We start from the raw sequence: 20,161 nt of genomic DNA, 5'->3' as shown, positions 1-20,161 counted from the left end.
GAGAATGTGCAAACTCCACACAGTCAGTCGCCTGAGGCGGGACTTGAACCCGGGTCTCTGGCGCTGTGAGGCAGCAGTGCTAACCACTGTGCCACCGTGCCGCCCACAGCATAGAAACAGGCCGTTTAGTCCATATCCCTCCAAAGCTATCCCATTCACGTACCTGCCCAAATGTTTCTCAAATAATGAAATTGCCCTCACTTCCACCACGACCTCTGACAGCTCCTTCCTGACACCATCCTCGGTGTGAAAAGAAATTGCCCCGCTGGATCCTTTAGTATCTCTCCCCCTCTCACCTTATACTTATGCTGTCTAGTTTTAGACTCCCCAACCATGAGGAAAAGCAGTTGGCTATCTACCTTATCTGTGCCTCTCATTTTATAGACCTCTATAAGGGGACCCCTCCTTCTCCGACGCCCCAAGGAAAAGTTCGAGCTTATCCAGTCTTTCTGGATAACTCAAACTTTCCAGTCCAGGTCGCATCCTGGTTAATCTTTTCTGCACTCTTTCTAGTTTAATAATATCCTTTCTATTGCAGGGTGACCAGAACTGCATGGAGTACTCCAAATGTGGCCTCACCAATGTCTTGTACAGCTGCAACAAAACGCCCCAATCCCTGTATTCAGTGTTCTGACCAATGAAAGCTAGCATGTCGAAAGCCTTCTTTATCACCCTGTCTACCTGTGACTCCACTTTCAAGGAACTATGAACCTGTATCCCCAGATCTCGTTGTTGTATAATGCTCCCCAGAGGCCCCTGACTGTAACTCCTGCCCCGGTTCGATGTAGTGCACAAAATCCCATGCAAGGACTGCACAAAATACTATATAGGACAAACAGGAAGACAGCTAACGATCTGCATCCATGAACACCAACTAGCCACGAAATGACACAACCAGCTATCCTTAGTAGCCACACACGCAGATGACAAGCAACATGAGTTCGACTGGGACAACACTACTATTATAGGACAAGCCAAACAGAGAACAGCCAGGGAATTCCTAGAGGCATGGCACTCATCCACAGATTCAATCAATAAGCACATCGACCGAACCCAATATACCGACCACTGCAGTGGACAGCTGGAACTGACAACCGGAAGCGGCAGATTCAAACCACTACAAATGCCGGAGGAAAGATCACAGAAGCGCTTCACAGGAGGCTCCCAAGCACTGAGGATGTCACCTAGACATGGGACGAAACGTCTGCAACACAAATTCCCAGCTCGACGAACAGGACCACAACAACGAGCACCTGAGCTACAAATCTTCAGACTTTGAAATCCTTTCACATTATTGTAACGAATAGAAGTAAAGAACATTTATTTTGCACAGAGGCAGTATTGTTGTATTGTAGTTCTTGAACTAATAGGATGAAAGCTCCAGACAGTGTACCAATTCTGCTGTGTTGGCTGATTCAATTTGAAATCTATGAAATCACGTGGAATATAGTGGCAGTGAATGTAACAGCTATTTTCATCAAAGCTGATTATTTTTTCAGCAACTTACATTTGGGAAGAAAATCTGCCATCCCTTTGTTTTTTCGCAGACCCAGGGTGTGATTGACTGGTAAATACTCTCTGCCATGCTTCGCAAGCCTGCTGAGGTCAAGAGGTGGGCAAATTGACAACAGTTTCACTGACAACCTAATAAACACTAAAGTGAAAGGAAACATAGGAACAGGAATAGGCCGATCAACCCCTCAAGACTCTTCTGCCATTCAATGCGATCCTGGCTGATCTGTGGCCTAACCCCATTTACTTGCTTTTGACGCAGATCCCTTAATATCTCTGCTTAACAAAAAGTTATCAACCTCAGATTTTAAATTAGAACTGATACAGCATCCATAGCTATTTGTGGAAGAGGATGTTAAATATATACCTGCCTTATGCATAGATGTGCTTCCTAACACCTTTTGTCCTATACACAGACTATATCACCTAGTTCTCGAATCAGTGAAAAGAGTTGATCCCTACCTACCCTGCCTTTTCCTGTTAATATCCCAAAGAGTTTGATCAGATTAGCACTTAAACTTCTAAATTTATAAAGAGACATCACACGAAATGTCTGTGACCTCTGGGTTGTTAGTTGAGGAACAGAACTCAGCTCAAAATTCTTCTAATCTTGCAGTCATAGAATTATACAGCACAGAAACAGACCTTTGGGTTCAACTTGTCCATGCCGCCCAGCTTTCCCAAACTGAACTAGCAGTGGTGTGATGTTTTCTGGCTCCTGTAATGGAGTTTTAAATTTCCACCAGAGAATGTCGCAGATGATGAGTGACTTTCCATTATTATTATGCAACAAGCATCCACCTGGAGCAGGTCTTGGGATCAGGATCCCATATGTTTCTGCCTTGGAGGCAAAAGCACCATCCTAAAAATGGGCATTTCAAATTCTGAGCAACAGGGCACCAATAAATGATGGTTGAAAACTAACCATTCTGTTCATTTTACTTTCCGCAAAGCAACTTTTCAGAAATATTATTGCGTACCTCTGGAGCAGGCAAGACTCGGACTCTGGCCACCTGACTCAGAGATGGGGACATTACCACTGCACAATATGCCTCTGAAGGCACATTACGCTTAGTAACATTGCACCTCACTCTTTAAGTACTTGTGAAAAATTTAGATTGCTACTCCCAATATTCAACACGGGAGCAAAATTGGGCTCTTGCGATACTTCTACCTCTGGCCCAGGAGCCCTGGGTTTAAGACTCAGCTTCTCTAATGTCGGGTCTGTACAGATTGATTGAAATATTTAGAGACTCTTTTGGCTGGGTTTTTGTATTCATTCACAGGAGAAAGGCTTTGCTGGCTCAGGAAGCATTTAATTCACATCCCTAATTGCCCAGAGGCCAGTTGTGATTGAGTCACATTAGCTAGGTGGTCTGGAGTCACATGTAGGTAAGGATGGCAGTTTCCTTCCCTAAAGAACATCAGTGAACCAGGAGGGCTTTTCCCAAAAGTCAACAATAGATTCACTGTCATTGTGAGACTCTTCATTCCTGATTTTGTACAGAATGCAAACTCCACCAGCTGCCACATTGGAATTTGAACTTGGCGATCAGGCTCATTACCAGCATCCCTGGTTAACAGTTTAGTGACAATACCACTAGGCCATTGCTTCCCCTAGCCCAGAGGCCTCTGTTTAAAACCCATCTACTTCAGAGCTGTGCCACAACGCATCTGAATGCGAGTTTAAGAAGCATCAATAAGTACAAAATTAATTTATCCAACAAGTTAATTTTGGGTGAGTGTTGTGAAGATGTGGGGTGTACTATACCTTTAAGAGAGTTAAAAGCTACAGAACTACCTGACAGAAAAAAGAAAAGATAATGTAACGTGCCCCAGCTACTGGTGTAGCTAGGGTAGCTGGTTGCCAGGAAACGACAAAACAGAATCGAATTAGGCCAATCAGTTTAAATTATACCCCAAAAAATACCAAACTCCAATCCAGTTTGAATTTGGTATATTGACAATCTTAAAATGATACAATCCAGTGCTTTAGGGGTATAAGACCAGGGAAATTTGAACAGTTGGGAGGAGCATCTTCTCAACTGCAACAGCATCTGCACACTGCCCAGCAAAATAGCTCTCTTCAAAGGTCCCTTTATCGATCAGTAACCTGTGACGCAATATCCCCAAGGAGACTGAAAGAAGACTGAAATACAGAGAAGAACAAAAGCTGTCTGATTTTGAGATAAGAAGTTTTTTTTTTTTTTTGTAAATCTTAATCAGGGGTGTTTTAATCGGACTAGTATTGTATGTGCAAGGTTTGTGAAGGTTTGTAGCTCAGGTTGAGGTTTAGGGTGTAAGTTTGCTCCTGAGCTGTAGGGTTGATATCCAGACGTTGCATTACCTGGCTCGGTAATGTGACCTCCAAGTGAAGCGAAGCTGTTGTCTCCTGCTTTCTATTTATATGTTTGTCCTGGATGGGGTTCCTGACATTTGTGGTGATGTCATTTCCTGTTCTTTTTCTGAGGGGTTGATAGATGGGATCTAGATCTATGTGTTTGTTTATGACGTTGTGGTTGGAGTGCCAGGCTTCTAGGAATTCTCTGGCATGTCTTTGCTTAGCCTGTCCCAGGATAGATGTGTTGTCCCAGTCGAATTGGTGGTTTTTTTCATCCGTGTGTAGGGCTACGAGGGAGAGAGGGTCGTGTCTTTTTGTGACTAGCTGGTGTTTGTGTATCCTGGTGGCTAACTTTCTTCCTGTTTGTCCTACGTAGTGTTTGTGGCAGTCCTTGCATGGAATTTTGTAGATGACGTCCATGGGTTGTACTGGGTCTTTTAAGTTTGTTAGCTTTTGTTTGAGAGTGTTGGTGGGTTTATGTGCTACTAGGATTCCGAAGGGTCTTAGTAGTCTGGCTGTCATTTCTGAAACTTCTTTGATGTATGGCAAGGTGGTTAGGGTTTCTGGCTGTGTTTGGTCTGCTTGTCGTGGTTTGTTCTTGAGGAATCTGCGGACTGTACTTTTTGAGTATCTGTTCTTCTTGAATACGTTATATAGGTGGCTCTCCTCTGTTTTCCGAAGTTCGTCTGTGCTGCAGTGTGTGGCGGCTCGTTGGAATAGTGTTCTGATGCAGTTTCGTTTGTGTGTGTTGGGATGGTTGCTGGTGTAGTTAAGTATTTGGTCAGTGTTTGTCGGTTTTCTGTATACGCAGGTTTGTAGTTCTCTGTTGTCCTTTCTTTCGACTGTGACGTCTAGGAATGCAAGTTTGTTGTTGGTTTCTTCCTCCTTGGTGAACTTTATTCCTGTGAGGGTGTTGTTGATGATGTTAAATGTCTCTTCTATCTTGTTTCGTTTTGTGATGACAAAGGTGTCATCTGTGTAGCGGACCCAGATTTTTGGTTTGATGGTTGGTAGGGCTGTTTGTTGTAGTCTTTGCATTACCGCTTCCGCTATGAATCCTGATAGCAGAGATCCCATGGGTGTGCCGTTGGTTTGTTTGTAGATTTTGTTGTTGAAGGTGAAGTGGGTGGTGAGGCACACGTCCACTAGCTTCATGATGTTTTCGTTGGTAATGTGATTGGATGGTGGTTGGGGTGTGTGAGATGGTCTCTTCTAAAATTGTGGTAAGTGTTTCCTTTGCCAGGTCGATGTTGATGGAGGTGAACAGTATTGTATATTGTATTGTCTGTATCCTTTTATTTCCTGCCAATCATGTCTGTCAAAATGCCAATAGACATTGCTATAATGTCTGCTTCGACCACTTCCTCTGAAAGCACATTCCAGGCACATTGAGTCAGTCATATTGTCATACAGCACAGAAACAGACCCTTCAGTCCAAGCCGTCCATGCCGAGCATAATCCCAAACTAAACTAGTCCCACCTGCCTGCTCCTGGCCTACAATTCTCCAAACCTTTCCTATTCATGCACTTCTCTCATCTCTTTCTAAACATTGTAATTATACCCACATCCACCACTTCCTCAGGAAGTTCCCTCTGTGGAAAAAGAAATTGCCCCTCCCACCTCCTTTAATCATTCCCCCTTTACCCTTAAATCTATGTCCCCTAGTAATTGAGATTTCTATCCTGGGGAAAAAAAACTGCATTCTATCCATGCCTTTCATAATTTTGTAAATCTCTATCAGGCCGCCTTTCAGCCTCTGGTGTTCAAGTAAAAACCAATCTTGTCCAATCTTCTTCACAGATAATACCTCCCAAACCAGACAAAATCCTGGAGAACATTTTCTGTACCCTCTCCAATGCTCTCACATGATGCAATGACCAGAACTGTACACAATATTCCAAATGCGACCTTGCTAACGCTCTGCAACATGGCTTGCCAATTTTTATACTCTGTGTCCTAAACAATGAAGGCAAGCATGCCATATGCCTTCTAGACTACCTCATCCACTGACATTGTCCCTTTCTGGGAAGTGTGGACCTGTATGCTTCAAGCCCCTGTACTTTAATGCTTCTAAGGGTTCTGCCAATTACTGTGTAACTTCCCTTATGCATTGGACCTTCCAAATGTATCAGCTCATATTTTTCCAGATTAAAGTTCATCTGCCATTTCTTCACCCAAATCTCCAGATAATCTATAATCCTGCTGTATCCTCTGGCAATCCTCCACATTATCCATAGCTCCCTCAATGTTTGTGTTATCGGCAAACTTACTGATCAGACGATGGACATTCTCCTCCAAATTATTTATAAACAAATGAGGGGTCTCAACACTGATCCCTGTGCAACAATATTGGTCATATGGCCATATGATTTCACCCCCAGTATCTGCTTACCATGACAGACCTTGACAAAGGCCTTGCTAAAATCCAGTGAGACAATATTTGCCACTCTGCTCTCTTCAGGGATCTTTGCCACTTCCTCAAAAATCTCAATCAAGTTTGTGAGCCTTGCTGCCTGTCACTAACTAGTCCTTTTTTTTCCAAATGTGAGTAAATCCTGGCCCTAAGAATCTTCTCCAAGACCTCTTGGCTTGGCGGTATAAAATCATGGAGTTGTACAGCAAGGAAACAGGCCCTTCAGTCCAACCCATCCATACTGACCAGGTATGTTAAATTACCACTGACATAAGGTTCACTGCATTTCCCCTATTATCTGTGTTGCCCTTCTGAAACAAGGGAAACAAGGCTATTCTCCAGTCCTCTTGGATCTCTCCTGTAATTAAAGAGGATTTAAAGATTTTGTACAAGGACCCAGAAATTTCCTCCCTAGTATAGCCACCATCAGCTCCTGGGAACTTGTAACCTCATGGATTTTTGAAAAGCCCAACACTTCCTTCTTTTTTTTATATAGACATGCCCTAGAATTATCAACATACCCTTGTCTAGATTCACCATGTCCATTTCTTTTGAATACACATGCAAATTATTCACTAAGGTCCTCACCCACATCCTCTGGCTTCATGCAGAAATTTCCTTCTTTGTCCTCAACTGGACCTGCATTTCCCTCACCCGCACCAACCAACCAACCCAACCGCCCCGTGGCTGAACACCTTAACTCCCTCTCCCACTCCGCCAAGGACATGCAGGTCCTTGGCCTCCTCCATCGCCAGACCACGGCAACACGATGCCTGGAGGAAGAGCACCTCATCTTTCGCTTAGGAACCCTCCAAGCAGAAGGGATGAATGCAGATTTCGCCAGCTTTCTCATTTCCTCTCCCCCACCTTATCTCAGTCCCAACCCTCGGACTCAGCACCGCCTTCTTGACCTGCAATCGTCTTCCCGACCTCTCCGCCCCCACCCCCTCTCCGGCCTATCACCCTCACCTTAACCTCCTTCCACCTATCGCATTCCCTCCTCCCTCCCCCAAGTCCCTCCTCCCTACCTTTTATCTTAGCCTGCTTGGCACACCCTCCTCATTCCTGAAGAAGGGCTTATGCCTGAAACGTCGATTCTCCTGCTCCTTGGATGCTGCCTGACTTGCTGCACTTTTCCAGCAACACATTTTTCAGCTTTGGGCAATATCTCTCTAAACCCTTCCTATACACGTACCTATCCAGATGCCTTTTAAATGTTGTAATTGTCCCAGCTTCCATCCCTTCCAATGGCAGTTCATTCCAGACATGCACCACCCTCTGTGTGAAAGCGTTGCTCCTTAGGTCCCTTTTATACCTTTCCTCTCTCATCTTAAACCTATGCCTTCTGACATTGGACTCTCATACCCTGGGAAAAAGACATTGACTATACATGTACCTTATGATTTCATAAAACTCTATAAAGTCACCCTTCAGCCTCCAGTGCTAGAGGGAAAATAGCTTCCGTTTATTCAGCTTCTCCCTGTAGCTCAAAGCCTCCAACCCTAACAACATCCTTGTAAATCTTTACTGCACCCTTTGAAGTTTCACAACATATTGAGAGAGACCAGAATTGCACACAGTATTCCAAAAGTAGCTTAACCAATTGTCATCCAAAGCACTTGAATCTAGCCATCATTATCCTTCACTTTCACACGAAACGCTGGTCTGGAATTCACTAGCCTTTAAAAGAGTCTCATATTATCCGCAAACAACTCCTCCCATCTATATGCTCCAGTTTGTGACTAATATCGCCATCACTAGCTTCTCCCAATTTTGCCAGGAACCACTTTCATCCTCATCATAAGTAATGTATAACTTGCAGAATTATGGTCAGTGTTCCCAAAATGTTCGTCCACTGAAACTTTGATCACGTGACTGGGCTCATTCCTTAATACCGGATCAAGTATTTCCCTTCCAAAATTGGACTAGAGACATATTGCTTCAAGAAATCCTCTTGGACTCAACTGACACATTCTACCCCCACCCACACAAAAGCCCCTTTCCTTAAGAGAGTCCTTGTCAATTTCTAGAATGTTAAAATCACACATCACCACAAACCTGGTGTTTTCACATTTTCCCATTGACTCTCCATGGATATGTTCCTCTGTCTCCCACTGGCTGTTGGGAAGCCTGTAATACAAACCCATTGAAAGGTTTGCAGCCCTCTTATTCCTGAGCTCTACCCATATGACCTCACTGGATAAGCCCTCCAAGATGTCCTCCCTCAGTAAACCTGTGATATTCTCCCTAATCAATAATCCTCAACATCTTTTACATCCCTCTCTATTTTGCATGATAAAATATAGAACATTAAGCTACCATTCTTTTCCTTCTTTGAACCAAGTAATAGCTACAATGTCATAGTTATATGCATGAATCCAAGCCCTAAGTTCATCTGTTTAATGTGTCATAATCCTTGCATTAGAACAAATTCACTTCAGATCGCCAGTCCTGCAGTGTTCAGTAACCTCTTCCTGTTTGTTCTTCTACTTCATTGAGAGTGCGCTGCTGGAAAAGAACAGCAGGTCAGGCAGCATCCGAAGAGCAGGAGACTCGATGTTTCAGGCAAAAGCCCTCCATCAAGAATCAGGCTTGTAGTTCAGGGGGGCTGAGAGATAAATGGGAGAGGTGTGGGGCTGGGGGGAGTGGGGGAATATGATAAGTAGGTGAACGTGGGGGGGGTGGGGGAAGGTGATAGTCGGAGAGGAGGAGGTGAAAAGGAAGATGGACAGATCAGGAGGGTGGTACCGAGTTGGAGGGTTGAGACTGTGATAATGTGCAGGGGAGGGGAAATGAGGAAACTGGTGAAGTCCACATTGATCCCATGTACACCTCCCCCCCACCTCTATCCTAGGCCCCAAAGGATCCTTCCACATCTGACAGAGATTTACCTGTACTTCCACACACGTTATCGACTGTATCCGTTGCACCCGATGTAGTCTCCTTGACATTGGGGAGACAGGACGCCAACTTGCTGATTGTTTCAGAGAATATCTCTGGGACACCAGCGCCAACCAACCCCATCCCCCCGAACACTTTAACTCCCCCTCTCACTCCACCAAGGACAAGCAGGTCCTGGGCCTCCTCCATCACCAAACCCAAACCACCCGACACCTGGAGAAAGAACACCTCATCTTCCACTTTGGGACCCTGCAACCACACAGGAGCAATATGGATTTCACCAGTTTCCTCATTTCCTCTCCCTCCACCTTATCCCAGTCCCATGCCTCCAACTCAGCACCACCCTCTTGACCTGTCCATTTTCCTTCCCACCTATCCACTCCACCCTATCACCTTTCCCTGCCACTTTCACCCACCTAACACATTTCCAGTTACATTTTCCCCCAGCCCCAGCCTTCTCCCATTGATCTCTCAGACCCCTGACCCACAAGCCCCATTCCTGATAAAGAGCTTATGACTGAAACGTTGACTCTCTTACTCCTCAGATGCTACCTGACCTGCTGTGCTTTTCCAGCCCCACAGTCGACTCTGATCTCCAGCATCTGCAGTCCTCCCTTTCTCCCACCTGCTTTAAACACCTACCGAGTGACACCAGCAAACCTCCCTGCCAGGATATTGGTGCTTCTCCAATTTGCGTTAAATCCTTCCTTCTTGTTGAGGTCCCAATCGCCCTGGAGGACATTCCAATGATCCACATATTGGAAGCCATCCATCCGACAGCCTTTTAGCAATGTTTTTCACTGCACTGTCTTCCTATTCCTCGCCTCACTGGCACGTGGAGTAATCCCGAGATGTGAACCCCAGAGGGGTTGCCTATGTTATTCATACCAACCTGTACCACACTCTTTGGCTACTCAGAGTCATAGAGATGTACAGCATGGAAACAGATCCTTTGGTCCAACTCATCTATGCCAACCAGATATCCTAACCTAATCTAGTCCCACTTGCCAGCACCTTGGTCCATATCCCTCTGAACCCTTCTTATTCATGTACCCATTCGAGGTGCATTTTAAATGCTGTAGTTGTACCAGTCTCCACCACTTCCTCTGGTAGCTCATTCCATACAAGCACCACCCTCTGTGTGAAAACGCTGCCCCTTAGGTCCCTTTTTTTATCTTTCCCCTCTCACCTAAACCTATGCCCTCTAATTCCAGACTCCCCCACCCCAGGGAAAATACTTTTTCGATTGATCCCATCCATGCCCCTTCATGATTTTATAAACTTTCTGAAATGTTTCAAGTTTCACAAATCCTTCCTACAGGTGGGAGACCAGAATTACACACAATATTCCAAAAGTGGCCTAACCAATGTCCTGTACAGCTTCAACTCATTGTTTCTTTTGACAATGTTCTAAGCCCACTCACAGACATCCTTGACCCTGGATCAAGGGAGGCCATGCATCATCCTGGTCCCTTTTGCAGCCACAGAAATGCCTATGGAGACCGCTATTAGTACTGGTTTTCTGCACTTTGATCCTGCCTGTTGAACAACAGTGCCAGCTGTGGTAGCACTGTTCTGGCAGCTACTGTTGTTATCCCCTGATCGGGCCCTACCCACCACTCCACTCCTCTCCTCTCAAAATCCAAAACGGTATACTTGTTGGAGATGGTTTATCCAGTCTCCAACTGCCTGTCCCTTCCAGCTACCTGCCTGAACCTTGGTAGTGTCCACGACTCTAAAAATCCTGCCTATGGCGCTTTCCACCCACTTTCCTGAATGCCCCAAAGTGTGTCCCCACTCTGACCCATGTAATCTGACAGAAGCTACAATTGGACAGGTCCCACAGGTTTGGTTGGCATGACTGTTCGAATTGTCTCTTATTTCCCACATTCGATATGATAAGCAAACTACCCAGTGTACTGCCATTTTAATCTTCTCACAACTACTTCATTGAAAATTAATGTCTACTAAAATTAACTTACAGCAAACTAGATGGCCCTAGAGTTAGAATCTCATTAAAGAACATTAAATATGCAATTAATTCTATAAATAGCAGTCTAGATCCCACTCTAAATCCCAGGACTGTACTGCTCCCCCACCAGCCTGACTCCCATTGCCCTTAAACCTGATGGGGAGGGAAAGGTGAATGGAGGTTTCAGGTCAGAACAGAGTGAGTCATCTGACCGTTACTGACCAATCAGCAGCCCTTCTGTCCAAAACGTTACTCTGGCATTGTGACGTCACTCCCCTCCAGGTCTGGCCCCGGAAGCTCCTTCCGCTGCCTCAGCCCCTCAAGGTGTGTCCTCAAACCCGAGTCCGCTCCTTCGGGATTGATGTGGAAGCTCCCACTGAGTGAGACCGTTTCATGCCGGGTCACAGGAAGCCTTGACTGTGCTGGGTGTTGATAGTGTCGGTTAAATATTAACCTGCTCAACCTGTCACTGAGAGAGGTGTGAAAAAGGGGATAAATCAGAATCACCTTCTTCTGTGCTGTCGATCTCTACGACAATCATATAACCAGAAGGTAACACACTGAGATCTTAATCAAGGTGCGGGAACAAATGACTGCAGATGCTGGAATCGGAACTGAAAAGAACAAATGCTGGAGATCACAGCCGGTCAGATAGCATTCACAGAGGGAGAACAAGCTAACGTTTCGAGTCTAAATGACTCTTCATCTTAATCAATAAAGTTAAATATTTTTAGTGTCATTGCAGTTTGATATCAACACGATCATTTTGCTGTTATTAGAATGTAGTTTGCTTACATTTGTTGAATAGCAGCAGCAACAAAATTCCGCCAGCATTTTGATCAGTCTAACAATGGTACATATTCTTTTGTTTAGCTTGTGAACAAATGCAAAATTATGACGGACGGAGTAAATGCGGGACAAATACAATGTACTTCAATGAAAGGAAGAAATGGAAAAGGTAAAGTTCAAAGATCAGCTGTGTTACTGGCAATATTCCCTGATGAGTATCAGACACTCCAGGATAGAATGTTACAATTTCAGGAAAGGCTGAGAAGTAACTGTGGCTATCAGAATGGTAAACAGCATGGCAGGCATCTCAGGAGACTGCATAGCCTGAGCACAACTTGCAGATGAATGGTATTTGGTGCTTGGCCACTGGGCAGACCACCTATGAACAAAAACAGTTGTTTTATCCCCTCATACTTGATCTGTGGCAGCAGGAGAGATCATCTCGGCTCACGATCCTGCTACATGGAAACACAAAATTCAGTTTACTGAACCAGCTCGTAACATCAATTGGATGGTCACGCTGATTGAAAACAGGTCCTGGCAGTGTGGCTGTGGAGGGAGGTAACTATCTGTCCTTCTGTGGTTCCATTCAAGCCCAGGTGTCCTTGGGGATGGGGCGCAGAATGTCCATCTCAATGCCTTTAGAGGGATGGAACACCACAGAGGCATACAGTGCTTTATTTCCCGTCCAACTCCATTTCAATTTTATCCCTTCCCTCTCTTCCCACTACGTCCCCTGCCATGTTTATATTTGGTATTGCATTGCCCAAAAAAGGCTGCGCTTGTAAATCATCAATTGGATACACATGAGTTTTTACTGGTGGTGGCTGCTCGTTATACAAAAAAAACAACAAAAGAAGTTGCAGTGGGAAAGAACTCATTTTTATGTGATAACACTTTTGGGTAGAAACATATACTAATAAAACACAGCAATGAAGGGCTCCTATGGTGCAGGGTTAGAATTCTTAAGTGTGTTCAAGTTCAGCCTGCTACCCTAAATGTGTAATATCTATGGACAGAGTGATTAGAAATAACTAATGAGAACTGAAACAATTTAGGTTTATGACTCTGTCATGTAGGAGGAGAAAGAGACCATTAATCCTTGTGAAATTGCTACACAGAGACAGGAAGAGTCTGCGAGTAAAATCGCACAATTATTTATTGCAAATTAATATTTTGTATCAATGGTTGAAAATAGAAGGTTTTTGGTGTGATATTTCTTTAACTTTTTACATTAGATTTTTTAATTGCATGTTTTGTTCACTTTCTTCGGACAGACGATGATGGAAAAGGAATTAGTCAATTGCTGAATAGTGACAGCGACAGGGAGTTAAACCTGATTACCCGATTCTACTGTGAGAGATTGGAGGATGCAATATAGACTTGGTGGAGAGCATTGCCCTGACATTAACAGCAACTGATTCATTGAGCAATGGAAATTACGCTGTAAGTTATATGATAGAATTTTTCCATTATTCTATTATTAATCAGTAAAATGATTGAAGTGGGCATGTAATTGAAGGAACCTTTGGAAATTTAAGAAAAAGTAACAAGGTTGTGCATCTCATTAATGATATGAAAAACAATAAAAGTAAGGGTCAGGGGTACGAAAATAAAAATGCACCAGAAAATAGAAAATACTGAAACAATATTTTTTTCAAAGAAAAAACAATAATGAAAAGTTGTTTACTTGAAGGACCGATAACGAACTGAGAGCAAAATAGAAATTAGTGAGGTGGGACCCCATGGCTTAGTGGTTAGTGGATGAACTCATGTGATGATGAAAACCACATATCAGAGAATGTCAGGATACCCCAGATCAGTTTTAGCGAGATGGAAGAAATGCCATGATGAATATTTCACTGGGAAGAATAGCTTGTGTGTGCTCTGCAAGCAACAAGATCCTAGCAGAGAGCACAAATAAAAATACCATGGTGGGGAGGGATTGGTGTCAGCAGTTTTAAGGGAGACGCTGGAATACCCAGTGAGTTCCAAATCAATTATGATGGAATTCTTCAGTTTATGTTGTATGCAGCTTTTGGTTTAAGCCCTAACACTATGGTCATTGTGTAATTCAGAACTGAAAGAGCTAAGTTTGGCTCGACCTAGAAATAAGTGAAACATTGTCACGGGATGGCACGATGGTTCAGTGGTTAGCATTGCTGCCTCACAGCACCAAGATCCCAGGTTCGATTCCAGCCTCCGGCAACTGTCTGTGTGGAGTTTGCACATTTCTCCCCGTGTCTGCGTTGGTTTCCTCCGGGTGCTCCGGTTTCCTCCCACAGTCCAAAGATGTGCAGGTCAGGTGAGTTGGCCATGTTAAATTGCCCATAGGTTAGGTGCGTTAGTCAGAGGGACATGGGTCAGGGTAGGTTACTCTTCGAAGGGCCTGTTTCCACACTGTAGGGAATCTAAAAAAAATAAGAAATATGTTGTCAAGTTTTAAACAGGTCACCTTATGAAGTTCAAGTTCAAGTACCAGGAAGGTGCCACTCATGTCACTGAGGCAGGTAATGTTGAGGGACTCTTGAAGAAGTGTCCTGTCCAGATCATTGAAAGTGAGGAATTACAACCCCTTGTGAAGTTTTCTTGACTTGGTAGTGTTCCATGTTATTCATGTTCGGTGAGTTTAGCTGAGAAATCTCTGGACACTGTTCTAATTACTTTTGCTAATCAATATGCTCCGTAGTGTGCTCTATCAAAGTCTGTTCCCATATTTGCCTCTTGTTAATTCTGGATGTTGAATATAAACGGTGCATACATTTTGGCCCACTGTCATAAATATAATTAAGTAAAATCTGTTGCTGTTTGTTGCTGGAGAATTATTCAGCTTTTTTCACTGACTAAGTTCCTTGAACTCACTGTGTCTACTTTTTAGGTGAAGTAATTGGTCTCTAGTCAAATCATAATATAGATTTTCCACGTGCTCATGTGTCACATTGTAAAAAATACAAAACAAACTGGTAAATGTGACTTGAAATTAACACGCAGAGTTCATTCAAAATGATTTCTTACAACTACAAAATATTTTTAAACAAAACAAAAACAAGTTACATGTAATGAATACAGTTTTGCCATAGTGAATATGCCTGTCACCAAGAATTGAAAATCTATCAATTCATATTAAAGGGAAGAGCCTTTCATGCTTGGGCAGATGACATACATTTATAAAAGTATATCATGCCAGCTATTCCACAGTAAAAAAAAACCTTCGGGAAAATGTTTACAAATTAAGACCAGAGCTGTGAAGGAAACATCCAAAAACAAATTATTCCTTGGTGGAAGAAACATGAACCATCAAGCTAAGTCAGATAATGATTATGACATCAAAGTGAAATATAATAACATGCAAATTTATCATTTCATTAAGTTTCCTCCCCAGTGGCTCGGTCATTAATTGTTCTTGCCAAGTTGGGAATGACATGCTTTCATGAAGCATTGCACTCGATTTGATGTAATCTAGCTGAATTCTCGATAGGATTGGGATCCAGGATTATTAAACAGCTGCAGTGAATGAAAGGTAGAATATTTCCAAGTCCAGATTGTTTGTAGATTGAATATCAGGGTTGTGGGTTTGGTACGATAGGAATATAAAGATACAGAATAAAGCAATTCAGTGCAGCATGTCTGCACTAACCAGAAAGAAATTGAAAAAGAAAAATCGCCCAATTTAATTTTAAATATGAGAAAGTGAGACTGCAGATGCTGGAGATCAGAATCTCTGGTGCTGGAAAGGTACACCAGGTCAGGCAGCATCCGAGGAGCAGGAGAGTCGACGTTTCGGGCACAAGCTCTTCATCAGGAATGGGGGGGGGTGGCCCAAGGGGACTGAGAGATAGGGTTGGGTTGGGGGTGGGGGGGGGGGGGGGGGGGGGGAAGGTAGCTGGGAATGCAATAGGTAGATAAAGGTGAAGGTGATAACTTGGAGAGGAGGGTGGAGCAGATTGGTAGGAGGTAAATGGACAGGTAGGACAGTTCAAGAGGGCAGTGCTGAGTTGGAAGGTTGGATCTAGGAGAAGGTGGGGGAAGGGGAAATGAGGAAAATGGTGAAACCCATATTGATTCTGGGTGGTTGGAGGGTCCCAAGGCAGAAGATGAGACATTCTTCCTCCAGATATTAGGTGGTTAGGATTTAGTGGTGGAGGAGGCCCAGGACTTGCATATCCTTGGTGGAGTGGATCACTCTGACACAAATAGGGAGGACGTGTTGGGTAGGCTAGAGGTTATTAAGGTGGACAAATCCCCAGGACCAGATGGGATCTATCCCAGGTTGCTGAGGGAGGCGAGAGAGGAAATAGCTGGGGCCTGACAGATATCTTTGTAGCATCCTTAAATACAGGTGAGGTGCCGGAGGACTGGAAGGTTGCTCATGTTATCCCCTTTTACAAGAAGAGTAGTAGGGATATTGCGGGGAACTACAGACCAGTGAGCCTGGCGTCGGTGGTGAGAAAGTTGCTGGAGAAGGTACTGAGGGATAGGATCTATTTATATTTGGAAAATAATGGGCTTATCAGTGATAGACAACATGGTTTTGTGCGGGGGAGATCGTGCCTTACCAACTTAATAGAGTTCTTCGAGGAAGTGACCAAGTTGATAGATGAAGGAAGGGCTGTTGATGTCGTATGCATGGACTTTAGTAAGGCAGTTGATAAGGTTCCCCATTGTAGACTTATGGAGAAAGTGAAGTCACATGGTGTGCAGGGTGTTCTAGCTAGGTGGATAAAGAACTGGTTGAGCAACAGGAGACAGAGAGTAGTAGTTGAAGGGAGTTTCTCGAAATGGAGAAAGGTGACCGGTGGTGGTCCACAGGGGTCAGTGTTGGGGCCACTGTTGTTTGTAATATACATAAATGATCTGGAAGAGGGCACTGTTGGTATGATCAGCAAGTTTGCAGATGACACGAAGATTGGTGGAGTAGCAGAAAGCATAAGGGACTGTCAGAGAATACAGGAGGGTATAGATAGACTGGAGAGTTGGGCGGAAAAGTGGCAGATGGTTTTCAATCCAGACAAATGTGAGGTGATGCATTTAGGCGAGACTAATTCAAGAGTGAATTATACAATGAATGGAAGAGCCTTGGGAAAAGTTGATGAGCAGAGAGATCTGGGAGTGCAGGTCCTTTGTATCCTGAAGGTTGCTGTACAGGTGGATAGACTGGTCAAGAAGCCATACAGTATGCTTGCCTTCATTGGACGGGTATTGAATATAAGAGCTGGCAAGTCACGTTAAAATTGTACAAGACATTGGTTCGGCCACATTTAGAATACTGTGTACAGTTCTGGGCGCCACATTACCAAAAGGATGTGGACACTTTGGAGAGGTTGCAGAGAAGGTTTCCGAGGGTGTTGTCTGGTCCGAAAGGTGCTAGCTATGAAGGGAGGTTGAGTAGGTTAGGTTTATTTTCATAAGAAAAAAGGAGATTGAGGCGGGGGACCTGATTGAGGTTTACAAAATCATAAAGGATATAGACAGGGTGGATAGAGATAAGCTTTTACCCAGGGTGAAGGATTCAATAACAAGAGGTCACGCTTTCAAGGTGAGATGGAAGGGTTAAGGGGGAAACATGTGGCAAGTACTTCACACAGAGGGTGGTGGGTGTCTGGAGTGCATTGCCAGCAGAGGTGGTAGAGGCAGGCACAGTAGATTTATTTAAGATGCATCTGGACAGATGCATGAGTAGGTGGGGAGCAGAGGGTTACAGATGCTTAGAAATTGGGCGACAGGTTTAGACAGTACATTTGGATCGGCTTAGGCTTGGAGGGCCAAAGGGCCTATTCCTGGACTGTAAATTCTCTTTGTTCTTTGTAAGCACACACGTTGAAAAGGCAACACTTCATGCAGTTGCAGTGATGTTAATATTGTGTCTGTTGGTGAGCTGAAGGATATTTATGACTTCAATTATTGGAGTTTCATGATGTTATCAGAACTAGTTACCCAAATTGCTCCAAATACCATAATGACCGTTGATATCCTTTCAATTCTTACTGCAATAAAATCCTGGCAATTACAAACTTTTCAATGTTTCCTACAAAATTTCTAATCTATTGTTTTGAATTTCCTTTTTGTTTCTTTGGATATAGCAGTGAAACTAGTCCACTTTTAATGTAGGAATTCATTGAAGGTGTTGTGGTTCTAGCATCAAAGGCAATGCACAACAAGCTATTAAAGTGACAACATGGATCTCATGTTCGCATCATAGTTCAAGTGTTATGGATTCATACCCAAAGCCCAAAACTTCCACTTCCAATATTGTAGAGTCCGGTTTTGCTTATCACATAACTTGTTAACTGCAAGTTTCATGTCATATCCAATAGATTCCTCTATTCCTGATGAAGGGCTTTTGCCCAAAACATCGATTTTCCTGCTTCTCGGATGCTGCCTGAACTGCTGTGCTTTTCCAGCACCACTCTAATCTAGAATCTGGTTTCCAGCATCTGCAGCCCTTGTTTTTTCCTACAACTAATGTCTCCCTCATAGTTCTTCTTCACAAGTGGAGGCAAGGTCTCATCAGTGTGCTGAGATGAATATTCTTCACCAATCGAACATCATTAAGGTAACAGCTTTTCACAATTACGACACTGCTGTTTATCATTTTCTCTCTTTCATTGTTTTCCCTTCTATTTCTTCTTTTTCTTGTTTCTTTCTGGTTTATTTCATTGTTCTTCCTTTGTTTGTTTCTTTCCCATCTTTCTTTTTCCCTCATTTCCTCCATCAATTCATTCTTCCATTCCGTTCCTTCATCTATTGTTTCCCTTTTCCCGTTTCCCTTTCTATTTTACCTGTTCTTCTCTTTTATTCCAGTATATCCGTAATCTGTCAGAGCATCAACAGAGAAAGGAAGCAACAAAACATCTTCTGAACACAGTGACCAAAACCAATGGCTGCAGAGAACGAATATTTTGGGTAACATTGGTGAAAATACAAGAATCAAAGCCAAAACTGAAACTCATTCTGAAAGAAATGCAGAGCAGAGGTATTGTACAGTCCAAGTATTTCTAGCAATCAAACATGGTTGCCTCTTTAATGGGTGAGGCTGCCACACACTACTAATGAAATGAAACATCTTTCCCAGGTTTTGACTTGCTTTATAATGCACGCATCGGAGAGATGGAAGGAGAGCTATCAGATCACCTCAAAGGTAAGTCAAAATAAAAGTAATCGTTAATCATAAAAACGTACCACATTAATTAAGTTCTAACATTTTATTTGTACCTCACATTTCATCACTGAAAGGAAACAAAACCCTCCAAATTATTACCATGAACTGTTTCTATAAAATGCAATCCAAGTTACAACACGAAGCAAATGAACTGGAGCTTGGGCATGGACAGTGTTCCATCTGCCACAAATTATATGCCACATATGTGATATTGAGCTTTGGTGGAAATTGCTGAATGCTCATTTTGATTTTCCCAGCTGCTCTGGAGCAGACTGAGCCCAACCTTCCAGTTTTAGATGCTGAACCACAAAGTCACATTCAGTTTTGCAAGTCAGTTGGTTTCAAAATCTTCCCTGGTACTTTGTCAGGCCATTATTTCTTTTCCCTTCAGTCACATCAGGGTCTGAAAAGAAGTCTTGCTTTTACTGTCAATACAAGGCCTTCGGGTGCCTTTATGCAAATGTAAACCTCAATATCGCCAGAGTCTCGGAGTCTACAAAGTCTGTATTGGGCTGGAGTCACAGAGCTCCAGACCCAGTTAAAGCTTAAATCAAATACATGACAGACTGAGTAAAGATGATGTCATTTATAGGATCACAATTGGTTCTAGACTAGTTACTGATGAAGTCAGATCTGATGAATACAGAAGTTAGAGTGTGGTCCCATAGTGAGGACAGACTGAACTGATATGTATGTACTGGTTGAAGAAGGTCTTGATTCATATGTCGGCTCCACCCTGGGCAATGACTTGAAACGCACAGTGACCTAAAGAAAGTGTGGATATGGGTCACGTATAGAAACAGAATCTTTAAACATCCAAGTGTCATATTTCTACCAACTGCATATGTACTAGAGTTCAACATGTATCAGATTGCACACATGTTGTTTGGGCATTGAATGAAGGCACAAATAGGGCTACAATGATATTAGCTTGACCTAATTGATCAACCAGGACTAGATAAGGAATTGTTTTTCAATAAGTCACATATCCCAGAAACACATTTCTACACACAGTGCTGAAACATTGGATTTGTGAAGAGCCCATATTTGCTGAAATCTTACTGACGTAGAGT

General features: G+C 43.3%; 1 pseudogene across 1 annotated transcript in view; it reads left to right on the top strand.

Annotated features, from left to right (window-relative positions):
* The first annotated feature begins 11,442 nt into the window (after nucleotides 1-11,442).
* Nucleotides 11,443-20,161, top strand: part of LOC148147042 (NACHT, LRR and PYD domains-containing protein 3-like) — a 30,436-nt pseudogene continuing 21,717 nt past the window's right edge. The window contains exons 1-5 of the transcript XR_015760085.1: nucleotides 11,443-11,692; nucleotides 12,014-12,098; nucleotides 13,207-13,375; nucleotides 18,731-18,902; nucleotides 19,002-19,067. The product of XR_015760085.1 is annotated as an NACHT, LRR and PYD domains-containing protein 3-like (transcript). The remainder of the gene's footprint in view (nucleotides 11,693-12,013; nucleotides 12,099-13,206; nucleotides 13,376-18,730; nucleotides 18,903-19,001; nucleotides 19,068-20,161) is intronic.

This window comes from Chiloscyllium plagiosum, unplaced genomic scaffold (assembly GCF_037043375.1).
Source record: "Chiloscyllium plagiosum isolate Xiang-an unplaced genomic scaffold, Cpla_swu_hap1 HiC_scaffold_18, whole genome shotgun sequence".
Lineage (NCBI taxonomy): Eukaryota > Metazoa > Chordata > Chondrichthyes > Orectolobiformes > Hemiscylliidae > Chiloscyllium > Chiloscyllium plagiosum.
The sequence above is the reverse complement of the archived record's forward strand: the minus strand, read 5'-3'. Positions and strand labels throughout refer to the sequence as shown.